The 20382-nt window shown below is 48.4% G+C and overlaps 1 long non-coding RNA gene across 1 annotated transcript; it reads left to right on the forward strand.

Annotated features, from left to right (window-relative positions):
* The first annotated feature begins 1442 nt into the window (after positions 1 to 1442).
* LOC308238099 lies at positions 1443 to 20378 on the forward strand. The gene is made up of 4 exons (XR_013959523.1): positions 1443 to 2057; positions 13211 to 13337; positions 14002 to 14097; positions 14759 to 20378. It is a non-coding gene; the product is annotated as an uncharacterized lncRNA (long non-coding RNA).
* The last annotated feature ends 4 nt before the right edge of the window (positions 20379 to 20382 follow it).

Here is a 20382-nt window from a genome sequence, read left to right on the forward strand (position 1 = left end):
TTATTGAGGATCAATGACTGTGAACTGATTGGAAAATAAGTGATCGTCCCGCTTGGTGGCATGAACCGGATTCTCATTACTGAGTCTTAGTCACTATGCCCTCCTCATTCCCGACTGGATTTATCCATTTACTATCACAACTGGGCGAGGCAGATCCCAGAAGCTCCTGAGTGGGTCCACTAATCCCACTCCTATTCCTCTCCGCCCTGTTGTATAACAGCAACCCTGCCTCATCCTCATGTGTCAAAGACCCCTTCAAAGACAGCAGCTCCTCTTCTTGCCTGCTGGTCCCTGAACACGTTCCCACGTGCTAGCTGTAGCTTATAATTAAACAGGAAACTTGCTCTGTTCTCTGTCAGCGAAGTGTGTCACCTTTGGGGATCTAGAGCACCAAGTCGCTGGAGGGTCGCTGCCAATGGTGATGGGTCGTCACTGATTCCAATCAGTGGCACCCAGATCACGTATCTCCCGCACCGCAGAGCTGCTGCGGGGGACCTGTCGCTCCCAGCCCCCGGTAGCCAGGCCGCTCCACAGGCCACGAGGGTCTCTGGGAAACCAGTCCTCCGAGGTGAGGACTTCCACTTACAGGTTTTACACTTGAAATTAACCCCTTTGCAAAGCAAGTTCACTCTTTTGGGAATCATATTCCATTTGGGTTGAAAACGGAGTGAAGTAACACAATCAGGTCGTTTTTTCCTGATTGTATTCCTAGTTAGGGCATGCGTTCAGGCCACAGCACAGTTGTCGGAAGTTGGAAATCATGGATGGACGTGCTGGGACTGGAGGGTTCTGGGAATTGTAGTTGTATGAAGGTGCAGCTCTGGGTCTCAGGATGCTGGGGCCTCGCAGCGTTCTGGGAATTGTGGTTGCTGAGGACAATGGCCTTCGTCTGGGGGCGTCATAACGCCCCTGCGTGGCTTTCTGGGAGTTTTTGTCTTCGCTGGGAGCCCATTTTCTCCCGGAGCGCTGAGGCCGCTGTGTACCCTGGGAAATGTAGTCGTCTGAGGACCGAGATCTCTGCTTCGTTCCGGGCGTTTTTGCGTGTGTGGCCGAGAGCCTTCTTTTCTTGAAGCGTGCTAAGGCGAGTGAACGGTAAAGTGCGGTTGTCTGAGGGTCCCAGTTTTTGTCAGTGCTGGCGTGGGAAGTTCTGTGAGTCGTAGTGTGTGATGAGATGTCTGACTTCAACGGAACGTTGGGGCCGCGGTGCGTCCTGGGGAGTGTAGTTCTCTGAGGACAAGCCTCTTCCGTTTCTGCGGGCGTGAGGCGTTCTGGGAGTTGTAGTGTGTGACGGGGAGCCTTCTTCCCACAGGTCGCTGAGACCGCGGTGGGTCTTGGGAAGTGTAGTTTTCTGAGGCCCGTTGTGTCTCTCCGCTCTTGGGCGGTTGTGGGAGTTGTAGTGTGTGACGAGGAGCCTTCTTCCCACAGGTCGCGGAGACCGCGGTGGATCCTGGGAAGTGCAGTTGTCTAGGCCCGCGGCCTGGTCCGGGTGTCCGGTCCTCGGGGTTCCGAAAGGCGCCGTTTGCACTGCAGGGCGCCCAGTTGGAGTTTGTGCTTCTTAGGCCGGAGGAAGGTGAAGGCGCCCAACCCGCCTGTGCCGGCATCTCCGCCTGTTGGTCTGGGCCGTAACCGCCCGGAGCCCGGAGGCCGGAGCCCGGAGCCCGGAGCGCGGAGCGCGTACCCCGGAGCCCGGAGCCCAGAGGCCGGAGCACGGACCCCGGATCGCGGAGCCTGTAGCCCGGAGCCCGGAGCCCGGAGCCCGGAGCCCACGCTGCCAGAATCGCAGAGGAAGTGCCAGTCCTGTGACCTGGGCCAAAGAGCAGGTGTAGGGGGTGCAGGTCAGGCTGGACTCCTGGCCTGAAGGGAGGTCTCGCGGGCGCCCCGGGCCGCTGGGTTCCCTGCCCCCGTGTGACAAGGGCGGGTGGATGAGGAGCGACGGGAACCCCCTGAGGAGGAACCGGTTCCTGGGCCCCGGCCCGCGCGCTCAGGCCGCTCGCTCTCCTGCCAGCTCTCCCGGTCTGCACGGTGCTGTCCTCGGCCCCACAGGAGCCATGTCTCAGGTAAGCGGTGCTTCCTCCCTTTTCCGAGGGAGGCTGTGCTCCCAGCCCTTAGGGACTCCCTGCCCCGCCTGCTCCTCCTTCAGGGCCTGGTTCGCACGAGGGTGGAGGGTGGAGGGTTGACGGGAAGCTGTGGCCGCGTGGCGGGGTTCCTGACCTGGCAGGTGTGTTTTAGGGTTGCGAGTGGGGAGCCAGCTGTGCTGTTGCCTCCTCTCTCAATATTCGAACGAGAAGTGCTTCATTCTGTGTCTGTTGCTCCAGCTGCCTTTCATTCACGTATTCGTCATATTTACATGAGCATCTACGTTCAGCATCTGCATCTGGTCTCCAAGGGTGACCCCTGGACCAGCAGTATCAGCTCATTAGACATGGATGTTTCTGAGCCCGACCCCCCACCCCCCCAAGGCCTCCTAAGCCAGAAGCTGGGGGTCTGGTTCGCAGCCCCTCCTAGGGATGCGAACGCATGATCCTTTCCAGGTCTGGGGTGCAGCTGTGAGCAAGATCGAATCTCTGAACTCAGTGTAAGGTTTAATCAGAGATGTAGGACTTAATCTGACTAAAGCCAATAAGTTGACCAAGACAAGCAGGGGTAAAGCGAAAAATCGCGTTTATTGAAAGCTCTCGGGTGAGGTCCCGGGGTCCGAGAGCACCGGCCGGGGGAACCAATCAGGTTTATTCGAGTTAGTTTATTTGAGGTAGCTTGTGGTGGGTGATTTATGAAGCTGGAAGCTGGTACAGCTACACTCTGGCCATCCTTGAGAAGTCTCGGGCAGTTATTTATTGTCCAGCAGGGCGCCAGCACGGCTGTGGCTTGTCCAACTTAGCGGGGGTGGGATCGGGAAACTTCCTGCTTTCCCATCCCCAGACCTTATACCCCGACCTCTTTGGTGATATAGGACGATGACCGGTCTGACTTCTTCGGGCTGACCAGGGGCGGAGTTTAAGCGAGGTCGGGATCCGGGGGGTCCAGGGGCAACGGGCTGTAAGGGTGTAAGAGGAGCTGGTTGACCGTTTTCCGAGAGATTTCTTGCATGCGGGACTGCAAAAATTAAAAAATGCAGGGAGCAAGCATTAGGATTAGGCTGAGGGTTAGTAAGGGGGTGAGTACGGGGAGTATCCATTGCATCATTTCTCCCTCCCACCATGCCGCGAAGGGGCCTCCCCCCCCCTCGGCGTTGCCTTAGTTCCTCCCCCATTTTACTGAGGACGTCAATGTTTTCTTCCACTAGCCCTGTTTCGTTGATGCATTCCTCTCGCAGGAATAGGCAAGTGCCACCTTTGTCCGCTGTAAGCAGGTCGAGGGCTCGCCTGTTTTGTAGGGCAACTCTGGCCACTGATGTTATTTGGCGTTGCAGGGAGGCTGGGGAGTCAGTGGAGGCTTCTAGTGCTACCTGCAGTCTTCCCTCTAGGTCCCGCGAGGAGGAGATGCTGTGGCTTAGAGCCCCGCTGCCAGAGCGGAGGCCAGGGAGAGACTGGCCACCACAGGGAGAAAGACAGCGCGTTTTCAGCGGGAGGGGGCTGGCGAGAGTTTTTGTAGGAACTCTCCCCGTCCATACATGGTTAGCTGAGGGACCAGGGAAGCTGGGTAACAGACCTGTGTCGAAGGTGATACAGCCTTTGTTAGGGTACCGTTGCACCAGAAGAATCCTCCGGGGGCTGCCTGGATGGTCTTGTCGACTCGAACCGTGATGTTGCAGGAAGCCGGGTTCAGCTGGGAGGAGTAGCAGACCCTCGGGAAATGCGCTCCAGTGTATAGGGGTACTTCTATAAGATTTTGGGGCTGCGGGGATGTAGGGCTCAAGAGGTTAAAGGGGGTGGATAGGGGAACTGCTGTTAGCGGAGGGCGTCCGAGGGCAGCACACAGAAAGCAGTTGGTGGCATTTCCTATTGATGTGTTATTTAGGAGGGTTACTCCTGCCCTAATGACCGCCAGCCAGGAGAAAGGGTGAGCCGATTTGGATGGAGGGGGGGCCTGCTCTTGCAAGGAGGTTTCCTGTTCGATAATGGTGTCTGTCATGTCCCCTAAGGCCTGGATTGTTTCGGGGAGGATTCGAGTGTATGTCCGGTACATGTGAACACCTCCCACTGGGGCTGCAGCGTGGTACCAGCTGTATATTTTCTCTTCTACCCCCTGAACCCAGCGGTTATCCCAGGGGTCAGGTATACTCAGGGTAAAGGTCCCCATCCCGTCAGAGGTCAGTCTATGTTTATGGTACTGGGTCCCCGCTGTGTCTAGTCTGTTCACGTGAATTCTGCATCGGGCATATGGGCACCCTCCATAAAACGGTACCTCATATCCCTTGCAGATTGGGTCAGCCTGGTCATACTGGAAACAGATTGCTGGGTTTAGTGCTAGACCAACCGTGAATGGTAGATTCTGGTTAAGCTTGATGGTGATCAAGGCCTGGCAGCCTCCAGGTTGGCAGTCTCCTGTCCCCACGATGCGGCCTGTCTTTGGGTCTTTGGCCTAGAATCTCCATACAAAAGGGTTAGTCTGAAGGGCTAGCCCTATCGGGGCTAGAAGGAGGAGTATAGCACAGAGAAGGGACCCGGCCGTTGTTTGGGCTGAGGTAGCCAGCAGAGAGTGCAGAAGGCAAAGAGAGAGGAGAAGAGGAACCCGCAGGCTCCTAAGAAGGTTAGGATAGCTGTGCAGGGTCGAGTCCAACAGGGCCAGGTAGAGGAATTATTTAGGCCTTGTAAATTTGAGGGTGGTGGGGCCAACTGTATGGACTTGCCAGTCAGGTTGAGGAGGGGCCCGTTTAAGTCTGGAAACATGATACCAGTGGGGCTTACCCAGGAGTTTGGCAGCTGTTGGGGTGGTTAGGATAACTATGTGGGGCCCCGTCCACCGAGGTTCCAAAGCCTTGGGAGCGAGTTCCTTGAGAAGGACGGCGTCCCCGGGATGCAGGGATTCAGCCTTCTCTGCGCCTGCAACCTGGGGGAGTGCTCGATCCGCGTGCTCCCGAAGGAGAGAGCGTAACAGTGAGAGGAAAGGAAGATATTCAGCCAAGGGCGGGACCGTCGTGGGGAGGTTATGGTTGATCAGAAATGGCCGTCCATAGAGTAGCTCGAAAGGACTGAGGCCTGTGGGAGCCCGGGGGTGGCTCTGAGCCGGGCTAGGGCCAGGGGTAGGAGATCGGGCCATCCCTGGTGTAGCTCAAGAGTGAGCTTAGTAAGCTGGTGTTCCAGAAGCCCGTTAGCTCTTTCAGCCTTACCTGATGACGGGGCGGTAAGGGATGTGTAGTTTCCAAGTGATGTTCAGAGCCTCTCCAACTAGCTGGACGACACGGGATGTGAAGGCCGGCCGTTGTCAGTCTGCATAGACACCGGTAGTCCAAAACGTGGAATGATGTGGCTGAGGAGTATCGTGGCTACTGTTTCGGCCGTTTCACTGGTCGTGGGCAGAGCTTCAATCCAGCCTGAAAAGGTATCAACTAGAGTGAGGATAAACTTGGATTTTTTATGGGTGGGCATGTGGGTGAAGTCAATCTGCCAGTCCTCAGCTGTCAGGTGTCCCCTTAGCTGATGGGTGGCCTGACGGGGATGTAGCCCACCCTGCGCGTTTGCGGCTGCGCAGATGGAGCAGGCTTTGTGGATAGCTGTGATGGATTGTTCTAGGGCAGGTAAAAAGAACAGAGGCTGTAAGAAGCGGTGCAGGGCTTCAGAGCCTATATGAAGTGAGTCATGGATCTCTTTGAGTATCTGCTGTGCCTGGGTGGAGGGTAAGGCTATGAGATTATTAATGGTTATCCACCCCTGAGGGGTTAGCTTTCCACCCTTATCTAGGAGACGTCGCCGCTCATTTGGGGAATATTGTGGCTGTAAGGAAGGAGAGAAAAAGAGTGCCGTGGCCTCTGCGGGTGTCTGAGTAAGACCCCGAGCTACGGCATCCGCTCTGGCATTTCCCCGTGCTACCCAGTCTGTCCACTGCTGGTGTCCTCTGCAGTGGATGATAGCGACCTCTGATGGGAGCTGTAAGGCATTTAAGAGGTTATGGATGAGTTTGGCATTAATGACAGGGGACCCTTTAGTTGTTAGGAATCCCCGCTCTTTCCAAATTGCAGCGTGGCTGTGGGCAATAAGGAAAGCATATTTAGAATCCGTGTAGACGTTGACCCGCTTGCCTGCAGCCAGCTGCAGAGCCGGGTGAGGGCGATGAGCTCAGCCTTCTGAGAGGTTGTGCCCTCTGGGAGGTTTTTCGCCTCAGCCGTTGTGGTAAGGGTTACTACGGCATATGCCGCTCTTCTTTGGCCCTGTGAGGAGAGGACGGAGCTTCCGTCTACAAACAGAGTTAGGTCTGGGTCTGGCAAGGGTTTGTCTAACAGTCCCGTACGAGAGGCGGAGAGCAGGTCGACTATTTCAGGGCAGGAGTGGGATGGGCCCGTTGTCCCCTGTAATGGGAGAAGGGTAGCTGGATTCAGGGAGGTACAGGCCTGCAATTTAACATTAGAGTTTTCGAGAAAGAGGAGGTGGAATTCCTGGATTCTCGAAGGTCTGAGGATGTTGAGGACCCGATGGTTTAGGAGGGCTTGGAGCCTGTGGGGTGAACAGACCGTGAGCGGTCCGTGGAGTGTCAGCTTTAGGGCTTCCCTAGTGAGCGTAGCCGCTGCGGCTAGGGCGCGCAGACAGGGCTGCCAACCCCGGACTGTCCCATCCAGCTGTTTGGAAAGAAAGGCGATCGGCGTGTAAGAGGGACGATTGGATGGGTTAGAACACCGGTGGCTATGCCACGTCGCTCGTCAGTGAAGAGCTGAAAGGTAAAGGAAGGATTTGGGAGGGTTAGGGGCTGCGAGGACTGGAGGGCTGTGCACAGGCGACGGAAATCTCGCGCTACTTCCCCAGGAGAGGTGAGGTCGCCTGTGGGGACTTCCTTGGCGGCCTGATAGAGGGGCCTTGCCAAGAGGGCGAAGTTAGGGATCCAGTGTCGAAAGAACCCGACGAACCCTAGGAAGGAGAGGATTTCGTCTGCGTTCCTCGGGGGTGAGAGGTCTCTCAAGGCCGCTAAGCGGTCGCTCGTCAGAGAGCGAGTGGTTGGAGTCAGTTTTATTCCTAGATAGGTAACCTCTGAGAGGAATAGCTGGGCCTTTTTGGCAGAAACTCGATAACCTCTGCCTGCCAGGAAATTTAGTAGGCGGACGGTCTGTCAGTCTGTCGGCAGGAATCCGCCTCCAAGGGGCTGCAGAGTAAGAGATCTTCTACATACTGCAGGAGAATAGATGGGGTAAGCTGCCATTCCTGGAGATCTCTAGCTAGGGCCTGGCCAAATAAGTGGGGGCTGTCCCTGAAACCTTGTGGTAGGACCGTCCAAGTTAGTTGCTGGGCCATACCCGTATCTGGGTCCTCCCAGGTGAAGGCAAAGAGATTATAGCTGTCCGGGTGTAGGGGGATAGTAAAGAAGGCGTCCTTAAGGTCGAGGACGGTGAAGTGGGTAGTGCCTGAAGGTGTTCTGGATAGGAGGGTGTAGGGGGTTATTGCCTGGTTGACTAATCTGAGGTCTTGCACGAGGCGGTATTCCCCCGATGGCTTACGAACCGGTAGAATCGGGGTATTGTAAGGAGAGTCAGTAGGGATTAGGAGTCCTCTGTCCCGGAGACGGGAAATTATGGGTTTTAGGCCCTGCCTGTGTTTGCGTGAGATTGGGAACTGAGGACGGCGGGGGAAAGAATTGGGGTCCCGTAACCGAATGCGGACCGGAGGGTGGTGCGCAGCCACACTGGGGGAGGAAGTGTCCCATACAATGGGATCTACTTCAGCAGGGGAAATGGGTGGCTGCCGGGTTTGAGAAGGGAGTGTCGCGGTGGAGAGGAGCGCAAGAAGAGAGGAGTGTGGGAGGGAAGGGAGGTGGATACTGGCTCCAAGGCGGTGTAGGATGTCCCGACCCAGTAGGGGAATCGGGCAGGAGGGAATAACCAGGAAGGAGTGTGTAAAAAAGGTTTTTTCAAGTCGGCAGCGCACTGGGCCGGTGGCTAACAGGTGGGATGGTTGGCCGTCAATCCCCACCACGGAGACCTGGGAAGGACGTAAGGGACCGGAGAAGGAGGGAAGGACAGAGTAGGTAGCCCCCGTGTCCACCAGAAAGGTGGTTGACTTACCCGCTACCTGGAGAGTTACCCTAGGCTCGGCGAGGGTGATGGGGGTCTCCGAGTCTGGGCCTCCTCAGTCGTCCGCAAGTCCAAGCATTGCAAGATCCAAGGCTGGGGCCTCAGCTCCCTCCCCACGTAGAGGCGCCGAGAGTGAGTCGGCGGTCCCAGGACAATCAGATTTCCAATGTCCGGCCTTTTTGCACAGTGGACATGGCTTGCGGGAAGGACGAGGGTTGGGGCAGCTTTGGGCCCAGTGACCTTCCTGATCACATTTGTAGCAGCGTCCTGGAGGGACGCCGCCTTTTTTCGGGACCCCCTTCCCAGCTGCCGGCCTTAGAGCAGCCACGAGGGCGTGGGCCTGGAGAGTAGCAGTCTCTTTAGCCTGGCGCTGGCGGGCTATCTCTGCGTCCTCCTCACGGGAGTTAAAGACTTTAATTGCCATGTTTACCAGGTCCCGTACTAGAGTTTGAGGGCCCTGCTCTGCCTTTTTGAGCTTCCTCCTGATGTTTGGGGCTGACTGAGTGATAAAGTGGGTCGCTAAGACCACAGCCCCGGCAGGGTCTTCAGGGGAGAGTTGGGTATGGAGTTGCATGGCCTCCGTGAGGCGGCTTAGGAAAGTGGCTGGGTTTTCGTCTTTGCCCTGGGTGATTTCCCTGAGTTTGTCATAGTTGACTACCTTCTGAGCCGCCCTTTCCCTGCCTCCTATAAGGCATCGGAGCACGTAGTCTCGGCATCTCCTTTCCCCCTCCCCATCCTGATATCCCCAGTGGGGGTCTACTACCGGCACAGCCTCTGCTCCTGTAGCAGCGGTGATGTCGGCTACGTGTGCTCAGTCTGCGTAGTCTCCTGCTGCTGCTTGGACTCGGTCACGTTCGTCTGCGGTCATGGTGGAAGTTAGAATTATGTGGATGTCATGCCAGGCGAGGTCATAAGCCTGAGAAAGGTACCTAAACTCCTTGATAAATTGGGTAGGGTTAGCGGAGAAGGAGCCTAGCCTTTTTTCTATAGAAGAGAGATCGGCTAGAGAAAAAGGGACATGAACCCGGACGATTCCCTTAGGTCCTGCGACCTCTCGGAGGGGAGCTAGAGTCTGGGGAGTCTGAGGGGGAGTCCAGGGATCAGCGAGGGTGGGGTGATTTGACCTGGTCCGACCTGCTGTAGGGGAAGAAACCAGCGGAGGTTTAGGGTCCGCGGTATGAGGAGAAGCGGGAGCTCGAGCATACGGAGGGGGAGAGGGAGGGGGAGTCGACACAGATGGGAGTGGGGGCTAGAGTGCTGCGGGAGTGGGGGATGGCGCAGGGACGGGTGGAGATGCCGGGACCGGAGGGGATGCCAGGACTGGCGCTCCCTGCGCAGGGACGGGAGGGGATGCCGGGACCGGCTCAGGGACGGGAGGGGATGCCGGGACCGGCGCAGGGACGGGAGGGGATGCCGGGACCAGGTGGAGATGCCGGAACCGGCTCAGGGACAGGTGGAGATGCCGGGACCGGCTCAGGGACGGGTGGAGATGCTGGGACCGGGGGTGTTGCGGGCAATTCCAGCGGGATGGTTGGTGCTGAGTCCTCTGGCTCCGCCGGGGGTGAGTCGCCCACGGGTCACTGATCCGGAACCAGTGGAGCAGAAGCTTTCAGGTCTGTTTTAGCGAGGAGAATTTGGGTGGGAGAGCAGGTCATACAGAGCTGGGGGCGAGAGCGGAGGTACCAGAAAGCCTGAACATAAGGGATTTCAGGCCATTTACCTGTTCGTTGGCAAAAATTGGTTAGATCAGTCAAGATTCTGAAATCGAAAGTGCCGCCCGGGGGCCAGACGGAGCCATTGTGTAGCGAGGCCAAATTTTAGTGGACAATTGGATGAGGCGTCGCTTTCTCTGTTCCGTCTGATCGTACCCTAATTCGCGCCAATTGGAAAGAACGCACCCTCCGGGTGTTTTGGAGTGCGGCTTGGAGGAATTGCTGCCCATACTGATTCAGGTCCCGGTCGGAGAGGTCTCTCAAGCAGGCATCCCCAGTTGGGAGAGAACTCCGAATACAGACGGAGACAGGGGACAGGCCGTCTCGGGGGCGTTCCCACCGGAGAGGCAAGTCCGTGGAAGATATCCCTGGGATACCTTGCAGGAGGGCCCCCTGGTGCGGCCGCGACTACAGACAGGGGTGCCCTAGGAACGCTGAATAGAACGGGTGGAAGCTTACCTCACCGCCTGGCGAAGATCGGTTCTGAGGCCCACTGGTCCAGTCAGGGAGGTCCTGGCCGAGAGGCTTAATAAGCCTCCCGGGTTTCTGCACCAGAATGTAAGGTTTAATCAGAGATGTAGGACTTAATCTGACCGAAGCCAATAAGTTGACCAAGACAAGCAGGGTAAAAGCGAAAAATCGCGTTTATTGAAAGCTCTCGGGTGAGGTCCCGCGGTCTGAGAGCACAGGCCGGGGGAGTCAGACCTGCCTGTGCCTGGCAGAGTTGCTTTACGCTGCTGTTGAACCAATCAGGTTTATTCGAGGTAGTTTATTTGAGGTAGCTGGTGGTGGGTGATTTATGAAGCTGGAAGCTGGTACAGCTACACTCCGGCCATCCTTGAGAAGTCTCAGGCAGTTATTTATTGTCCAGCAGGGCGCCAGCACGGCTGTGGCTTGTCCAACTTAGCGGGGGTGGGATCGGGAAAGTTCCTGCTTTCCCAGCCCCAGACCTTACACTCAGAGCTCACTTTTCAGACTTGACATTCGGTTTCTTTAGCAAGGAACCCTGGTGGTGTCTGTGGCTAAACGCCTGCCTGGCCATCATACTTCCCAGAGGTGAATAAGAAGGCCAACCATCCCAAATTAGTCCCTGTTTATAGGTCCACTGCTCTCTCACTTTTTTGTCATACTTGTGTCCAAATCCAGAATTCTGCTGGGGAGGCCAGCTTCCACCTGAGTTGAAAAAGTCCCACTGTTTCCTATAGGAAGCAGCTTCTTTCTCTGTGACTCAGTAATCTTTATCAATTGTTGAGTGTAAAGTATAACCTATAACCCTGCCACACATTTGAGGCTACTAGTGCGGGACCTTTTAACATTCCTTTTCCCGCCCAACAGTGACAGGGGTCACTCAAGTGGTGGAAACCAGGGGCTCCTCGTTCCCTCTAACCCTGAGGGTGAACGCACTGGGTTCCGTGCTGGGAGGCACTGCAGTCCCGCCTCGGGAGGCCCTGATACTTTGGGGCTTATCCTCCTTGTTGTGTGACGTCTCTAAAACGCTCTCCAAGTTTCACAGCTATTTCTTCAGGAATGGGAGGAGTGTGATACGCTTGAGTGTGCACGCCTCACTTCAAGGGCGTTGCTGCTGTCTGCTATAGCCAGTTATAAAAAGGAAAGTCTTTCTGAATTATGTTAAAAGAGAGTGCTATTTTTTAAAATATATTTTATTGATTTTTTTACAGAGAGGAAGGGAGAGGGATAGAGAGTTAGAAACATAGATGAGAGAGAAACATCAATCAGCTGCCTTCTGCACACTCCCCACTGGGGATGTGCCCGCAACCAAGGTACATGCCCTTGACCGGAATCGAACCTGGGACCCTTCAGTCCGCAGGCCGACGCTCTATCCACTGAGCCAAACTGGTTAGGGCTGCCAAGACTTTTTATAACAAATAAATGTTAATTATTTTTCAGTTATTGGTATATTAATTTTGTTTATTTAATCTGTTTATTCATTTTCATACTATTTCCTATGAAATCTAGACCTTTTTTTGAAAAATTTAAATGTGCTTGTTAAAACTCTGTGTCAGGCCATAACCGGTTTGGCTCAGTGGATAGAGCGTCGGCCTGCGGACTGAAGGGTCCCAGGTTCGATTCCGGTCAAGGGCATGTACCTTGGTTGCGGGCACATCCCAAGTACGGGGTGTGCAGGAGGCAGCTGATCGATGTTTCTCTCATCGATGTTTCTGGCTCTCTATCCCTCTCCCTCTTTGTAAAAAATCAATAAAATATATTTAAAAAATAAAAAAAATAAAAAAAAAAAATAAAACTCTGTGTCAGGTGTTTCTATATTTGCAGTTCTTGTGATTCGCATGCTTCCGTTTTCAGATATACTTTGCATCTGTTGAGGTGATTATATATTTTTTCTTACTCTGTTAAGGTAGTGAATATCATTGATTTTTAAAAAAATGTGAACCCACTTGGTCTTAATATATTTTGCTTTTTATATTTTCTCCATATAGTTTGGTAATAGATTTAGGGTTTTCATCAGTGTTTTTGTGTGAGTTGGCTTTTGCTTATCCTTCCTTGCAGTATCCTTATTGGGTCTTGTCACCAAGATTATGCTGGTATCAGAAAGCTTAGGGTTATGTTCTTGCTTTAATATTCTGTATGAATTTAGTAAAACTGGAATTATTACTGCATTAAGTGTTTACAGAATTAACTGGTCAAGCCTTTTTTGTGTGTATGAGATTTTTAACTCAGGGGACCAATACGTTTCACATGCCCAATGCATATGTTGTAAAATCATTAAGGGTAAATGAGTCACTCACAGAACAAGATAAAACAATAGATTTTAATGTAACGGAATATGACCAGTTTTATCATTTTTATATTGCCAGCACCTCATCTGGTGCCAAATTTGAGGTTTAGTATTTTATTGATTCAGAAGATTTAAAATTGTGTGGTCCAATTCTTGTGGGTTACATAGACACAAGGATGGAAGAATGAATAATGGCATTTTATCTCACAATGTGATACAAATGTAGGGGCACAGTAGGCATTGTCTATGACTTGCTAGGCTCAGAATAATCTTCTCAAGCTCCAATACTTCTTTTTTTTTTTTTTTAATATATTTCATTGATTTTTTTTACAGAGAGGAAAGGAGAAGGATAGAGAGTTAGAAACATTGATGAGAGAGAAACATTGATCAGCTGCCTCCTGCACACCCCCTACTGGGTATGTGCCCCCAACAAAGGTACATGCAATTGACCGGAATCGAACCCGGGACCCTTGAGTCTGCAGGCCAATGCTCTATCCACTGATCCAAACCGGCCAGGGCTCCAATACTTCTTTTTCTACATCATGGAGTGATAACTGATTCAGTTTCACTAAGATTGTGCTTTTACAGGAGTCAATCTCATTTGAACATTTATCTGTGGACTTCACCGAGAAGGAATGGCAACTGCTGGACCCCTATCAGAAGGCCTTATACAAGGACGTCATGTTGGAGAACTACAGCAGCCTGGTGGCACTGGGTAAGGAAGCTGGTACCCAGAGGACCTCATTGTGCCCAATACTTCGCTCTTTCTTTTTTCATGGCTGAGAGTTGTAGGACTTCTGAAATTGTTAATGATTTTGGATCTAAATATAGAAGTCCAAAGTTTTTTGGACTATGACACCAGGGAAAGTATTTGGATATCACCTTCCAATAATGAAGTCTTTTATTGTGCAACCTCTGAGACTCAATAATCATCACAGTGGTATTGGTAGCACCCAATGTAGATAACTCACTGTATTCCACACACTGTTCATATATCGACTCTGGTAATCATTAGAATAATCCTGTGTGACAGGTATGATTGTTCTCCTTCGTTTTTCTAATGAGGAATTTGAAGCAAAGAAAGGTTAAGTAACTTTCCAAAGGACTGACAGCTAGGAAATGAAAGAGCCTGGATTTAATTGAACCCAGACACACTGACTTTAGAATCTCTGAATTGCTTAATGGTTTTGGACAGGAATCATAAAAGTCAAAGATTCTTAGACCCTCTTAGCCACCATGTCTTTGAGAATCACTTACTCTGTTGATATATAAATGGTTAGCTTAACTGAGTCTATTCTGATGCCAAACCTTGCCCATTCCTTAGGGGCCATAAAGCCCAAGTATTCAAGGCCAAGACCATTGTGATTTCCCTTGAATAGGGTACGAATTTATGAAACCTGATGTCATTTTCAAGTTGGAACGAGGAGAAGCACCATGGATAGAAGATGGAGAAGTTCCAAGTTCAGACTCTCCAGGTGAGTGTATAAGAATCAGGCAGATGGGAGACGGTACAAGTACAGTGTCAGCTGGTTATTGGGGTGGCTCTTTGAAATGTGCTGTAGAGTGCTCCTTTCAAATTCTCTAAACCTTTGACACCAGCTATCAAGTAAGTCATATTTTTACATGTGGCTTCTAGTTTTGGCTAAAGTGAAATGGTTCCAGCTTGTCAGGGCCATGATGTCATCTCCCATGTGTCACATCTTGGGCTTTGACTTTTTGTTTGGTTTTCTGCCTCCAGCATGTTACTCTCCTTATGTCCTCCCTTCTCCTGTGGTTGATGAACCTTCTGCTTTGTACATTTAAGAATTTATATCTTTTTCCTCGTTTTGGGTGTGTCTGATGCCCAGAGAAATACCCAGTGAAAGCCCACTTTGTTCAGTCTTACTGTATTAGAGAACAGTCATTATTCCTCCCAAAGAGTTTGTTGTTTTTCTCCCTTTTTTTAAAAAAAAAATATATGTTTTTATTTATTAGGAAGAGAGAGAAAGAGATACATAGGATCATCAGTGATGAGAATCATCGATTGGCTACCTTCTGCATGCCCCACACTTGAACTGTGACCTCCTTGTTCATAGGTCTATGCTTAAACACTGAACCATGCTGGTCGGGTTATAACCATGTCATTTTTCTTTATAGAACAAGACTTTCAAGTAAATAGTCACATGATGTGGTACCAGGATAACCAAGAGAAGCCTGAAAATACGAAACAAGATTATGAATGTGATGCATTTGGCAAGAATGTCAATCTGAGCATAAACCTTGTTCCTTTAAGGAAATCAAACAATGAAGGTGATGTAGATGGATTAACTTTAAAATGTCATTTAGATTTACTTCTTCCCAAAGCTGCTTATGGAAAAATAGAACGAGATGACTTAAATATATTTGATAAATTGTTTCTCCATACCAAGCCTGAGGAAAATGATACTTGGTTAAAACACTATGAGTGTGATAAATATAATAATGTTAACTATAAGAAGTCACAGATTATCATATATCACAGAAATCGTTTAGGGGAGAAACTTTATGAATGCAGTGAATGTAGGAAACGCTTCAGTAAGAAATCAAGTCTCATTAAGCACCAGAGCAGACATATAAGAGAGATAGCCATTGGCTCTGGTAAATGTGACAAAACTTTTCCACAGAAGTCACAGTTCATTACACATCACAGAACTCATACAGGAGAGAAACTGTACAATTGTAGCCAGTGTCGGAAAGCCTTCTACCAAAAGTCACAGCTCACATCCCATCAGAGGACACATACAGGAGAGAAACCATATGAATGTGGTGAATGTGGGAAAGTCTTCTCCCGGAAGTCACATCTGATATCACATTGGAGAACACACACGGGAGAAAAACCCTATGTATGCCATGAATGTGGGAGGGCGTTTAGTGAAAAGTCCAATCTTATTAATCATCAGAGACTTCATACAGGAGAGAAACGTTTTGAATGCAGAGAATGTAGAATAGCTTTTATCAGGAAGTCACAACTCATTACACATCTCAGGATTCACCCAGGAACAAAACCTTATGGATGTAGTGATTGTACAAAAGCCTTCTTTGAAAAATCAGAGCTTATTAGACATCAGACAGTTCATACTGGAGAGAAGCCCTATGAATGCAGTGAATGTCAGAAAGCATTCCGAGAGAGGTCAAGTCTCATTAATCATCAGAGAACCCACACAGGAGAGAAACCTCATGGGTGCATTCAGTGTGGAAAAGCTTTCTCCCAGAAGGCACATCTGATATCACATCAGATGACACACACGGGAGAGAAACCCTTTGTATGCATTAACTGTGGGAGGGCCTTCAGCAGGAAATCCCAGCTGGTTCGACATCAGAGAACTCACACGGGAGAAAAACCCTATGTATGCCATGAATGTGGGAGGGCCTTTAGTGAAAAGTGCAATCTTATTAATCATCAGAGAATTCATACAGGAGAGAAACGTTTTGAATGCAGAGAATGTAGCAAAGCTTTTATCAGGAAGTCACAACTCGTTACACATCTCAGGATTCATACAGGAACAAAAGTTTATGGATGTAGTGATTGTAGAAAAGCCTTCTTTGAAATATCAGAGCTTATTAGTCATCAGACAGTTCATACTGGAGAGAAGCCCTATGAATGCAGTGAATGTCAGAAAGCATTCCGAGAGAGGTCAAGTCTCATTAATCATCAGAGAACCCACACAGGAGAGAAACCTCATGGGTGCATTCAGTGTGGAAAAGCTTTCTCCCAGAAGTCACATCTGATATCACATCAGATGACACACACGGGAGAGAAACCCTTTGTATGCATTAAATGTGGGAGGGCCTTCAGCAGGAAATCCCAGCTGGTTCGACATCAGAGAAGTCACACAGGAGAAAAGCCCTATGAATGCAGTGAATGCGGGAAAGCTTTCAGTGAAAAATTAAGCCTCACTAATCACCAGAGAATTCATACAGGAGAAAAGCCCTATATGTGCACTGACTGTGGGAAATCCTTTTGTCAGAAGTCACATCTCATATCACATCAGAGGACACATACAGGGGAGAAACCCTATGAATGCACTGAATGTGGGAAAGCCTTTGGAGAGAAGTCAAGTCTTGCGACTCATCGGAGAACCCACACGGGAGAAAAACCCTATGAATGCAGGGACTGTGAAAAAGCCTTTGCCCAGAAATCACAGCTTAATACTCACCAGAGAATTCACACAGGAGAGAAACCCTATGAATGCAGTCTTTGCCAGAAAGCTTTCTTTGAGAAATCAGAGCTCATTAGACACCAGAGAACTCATACAGGAGAAAAACCGTATAAATGCACTGAATGTCAAAAAGCCTTCCGGCAGAAATCAAGTCTCATCAATCACCACAGAATACATACAGGAGAGAAACCGTTTGAATGCAATGAATGTGGTAAAGCCTTCTCTCGGAAATCACAGCTGATACCACATCAGAGGACACATACAGGAGAGAAACCCTATGGGTGCACTGAATGTAGGAAGGCATTCTCTCAAAAGTCACAGCTGGTTAATCACCAGAGAATTCATACCAGAGAGAAACCTTATCGATGCAATGACTGGGAAAGCCTTCTCCCAAAAGTTACAGCTCATTAACCACCATAGAACTCATACCATAAAGAAATCATAGGCATGAAGTTAATAAATGTGTTTGACAGAGACCTGACCTTATTGTACTTCAGGAAATGCAGTATGGTAAATCAGATAATGGTCACATATATCTGAGTGCTCTTTGGGGGCGGGGAGGTAGGTAATTGAGGTTTTATAGGGAAAGTTTCAGCAGATTTAACAGTTTATAGATCAGAAGTCATAGAGAGGAATGAGCCTATGAAATGCAGTGTGTTTTAAAAACCTTTGAAATTATAGTGAAACCTAATACAGTAGAAAATTAACAGCAAAGAGGAATACTACGGATATCAGAAAGCCTTCCAGAGTGTAAATTTCATTACCTGTTAGAAACATTCCCACTGGGGTTAAGTCCTAGTCCAATGAGTAAAGGAAAGCCCCATGAATGTTGCACCTAAGGTAATCTTTTCGTCAAAAAATTACAGCTCAGTGTACTTAAGAAATGGCTCTAAGAAATGAAGTTCTATGAAAATAGTAAATATGGAATATTCTTTAGCAAATAATGTAACCGTATTGTATTTTGAAGAATTCATATTGTGGATAAACCTAACAATTTAAAGACATTGGAAATGTGTGCCCCTAGAAATAATGCTTTAAAGGGAAGCCATATTCTTTTTATAGAGATGAGTACCAAAAATCCCCAGTTCTAAGTGGTTATCAGGTTTTCACTCAGAAGTATGAATATACATGAATAAACTGAATAATTGAAAATTCTAAATTAGGAATTTCTTAGTGAATTTATGTTTTTCTTTTGTCACATATGGTGTTTTGTATTTTGAAACTGCATATGACAATGTAATTAGGAGCATGAGATGCACATGCTTTGTAGTGCCCCTGATGTCTGTCAGACACCACATGCCATTGCTTTTCTATCCTACTGATACTATAAAAATGGTAACTAATTAATATAATATGCGTTATTGATAAGTAGTAATAAAACCACATCTCTTTTCCCTATGGTTTGTTGGTATATAAAAGGGGTCTGTTGTTCTTGACCTCGCTTCAGTATCAGAAGCCAACATTTTATATAAAGTCTTCTGCGTCCTCAGAGTCTGAGAGTTTATATAAAAAACCGGTTTATAAGTGTTCAAAGGCAGTACCACAGAATTTCAATAGTGACTCATGCTATGCTGAGTGAGCAAAAGAAAGGTGTGTGACCATTTTACTCAGCATTTAAACAAAGTGGCAGTAGAGCTGTACAAAATCTTTATCTGTGATGCTTCCATATATAAAATATAAAGTGTTTTGTAAACTAAGTACAGCTTGCATTTTAGTTTATTATGCTGGTACATGGATTCTGTGAGTTGCTATTTTTGGTATTTCAGAAAATATTTTAAGATGAATTTTCAAAAATTTTTGTTTTTAGAGATGAAGGGAAAAGAGATTGATGTATTGTTATTTTCTTAGTTTTTAAATTTTATTTATTGATTTTAGAAGGAGGAAGAAAAAGGGGAAAACAGATTTGTGGTTTGTTAATTATGCATTCATTGGTTGCTTGTATATGCCCTTAGCAGAGATCAAAGCTGCAACCTTGGCCTATGGGGACGACGCTCCAACCAACCGAGCTACCTGCTCAGGACTTAGAAGAAAAGCAGTTTTAGAGCGATTTACTTACAGTTTTGTGGAGCACAATACATCACACTGAGATAGAATAGTTGAGACAAAATAGGAAGCGTCATTCCTGTTTTGTGTATGTTTATTAATCCTAACCTGAGGATTTTTTTTGCATTGTTTTTGTTTTTTTGTGTTTTTTGTTTTTAGAGAGTGGAAGGAGGGAGGGGAGGGGTAGAGAAATATCTGTGTGAGGGAGATACATCCATTAGTTGTTTCCCACATTCTCCCTGAACAGGGCCAGGATTGAACCTGCAACCCAGGTATGTCCCCTTGATTGGGAATCAGACTCAACACCCCTTGGTTTGAAAGCCAACACTAACCATTGAGCAACAGGCCTAATCATTCCTCTTTTACTACCTAGGTTGTTTCACTGACCTGGAGACAGTTCTACATTGCACAACTTCTATTGCATTCCTTTTAGTAAATGGATCTTTTGGAAGTCTAGCCTATGAATTTTGAGGTCTGTTGTAGTAGTGCTTTCTCTTCAGCTTTCCCTTGTGTGCCGTGAATCTTCTGACAGTTATCTCTGTATGGATCCATATGTTCCTGATATTTTCTTACAAGAACATTTTTTTTACAGATAATGTGTTGAAGTTTGGGGAGCAGGATGTTTATTGAGGATCAATAAACTCGCCCAATACCAGATTTATCTGTATTAAAAAGCAGAATGTAGGTCAATAGTCATTTGATATCTACGCTTGGGACCCCAGTAATTTGTTATATCATTTATCCCAGCAATATAGTAGTAACCCAGTTTGTCAGTTTCATTGTGCTTGTTGGTTTACAAATACCGTACTACTAAAAACAAACAAAATATGGTACCAAGCTTTCAGATGTTCATTAACTAGTCGTGACCTAAGTGTTGATTAACTCAACCATGGTCCTTGCAATTGTATGCATATTTTTTGCACCTCGCTTTCATTCCTGTTTAGTCTATTTTCACACTCATACATAGTTATTTTAAGATATAATTGTGATTACACACTCTTGTGCTGAAATGTTGAATAGCTAATTGTGGACTTAAAGTGAAATATGCTTATGGTATATCCTCATGAGACAAATACATGCCCATCATTTTTGAATACTTTACCTCTCCTCTTACTATTTTTTGGCCTCCTTGAAGTACTTGCAGTTCCTTGAAATTTCTACATTCTCAGATGCTTTTTGCAAATCTGCCACTGAAATTCCCTTGTTTTTATTAATGCCTATCCAACCTTTATGAGCCTGTATATATATTTGTCAATGTGATATAATCATCGCATGTTTTATCTTTTCCATTAGAAAGCTGGAACAAGCTTATCCATATAATTTTAGCAACTGAAGCCTTATATATAAATGTGATTGCTTATCGTAGCTGTTTTTTACCACATGGAGAAGCATAATCTACAATGAGAGGAAAATTAAGACAGTGCTGACTGAGTCCCAGAATCTGGTTGTCCTCCTGATATGCATTCATCTCTGCCCATTCATGATCACTGGGTTCTTCTGTAAGATATCCTCCTAATAAAACTCCATGTTTGCTTTAGG

This window comes from Plecotus auritus, assembly GCF_963455305.1.
Source record: "Plecotus auritus genome assembly, chromosome: 13".
In the NCBI taxonomy this organism is placed as follows: domain Eukaryota; kingdom Metazoa; phylum Chordata; class Mammalia; order Chiroptera; family Vespertilionidae; genus Plecotus; species Plecotus auritus.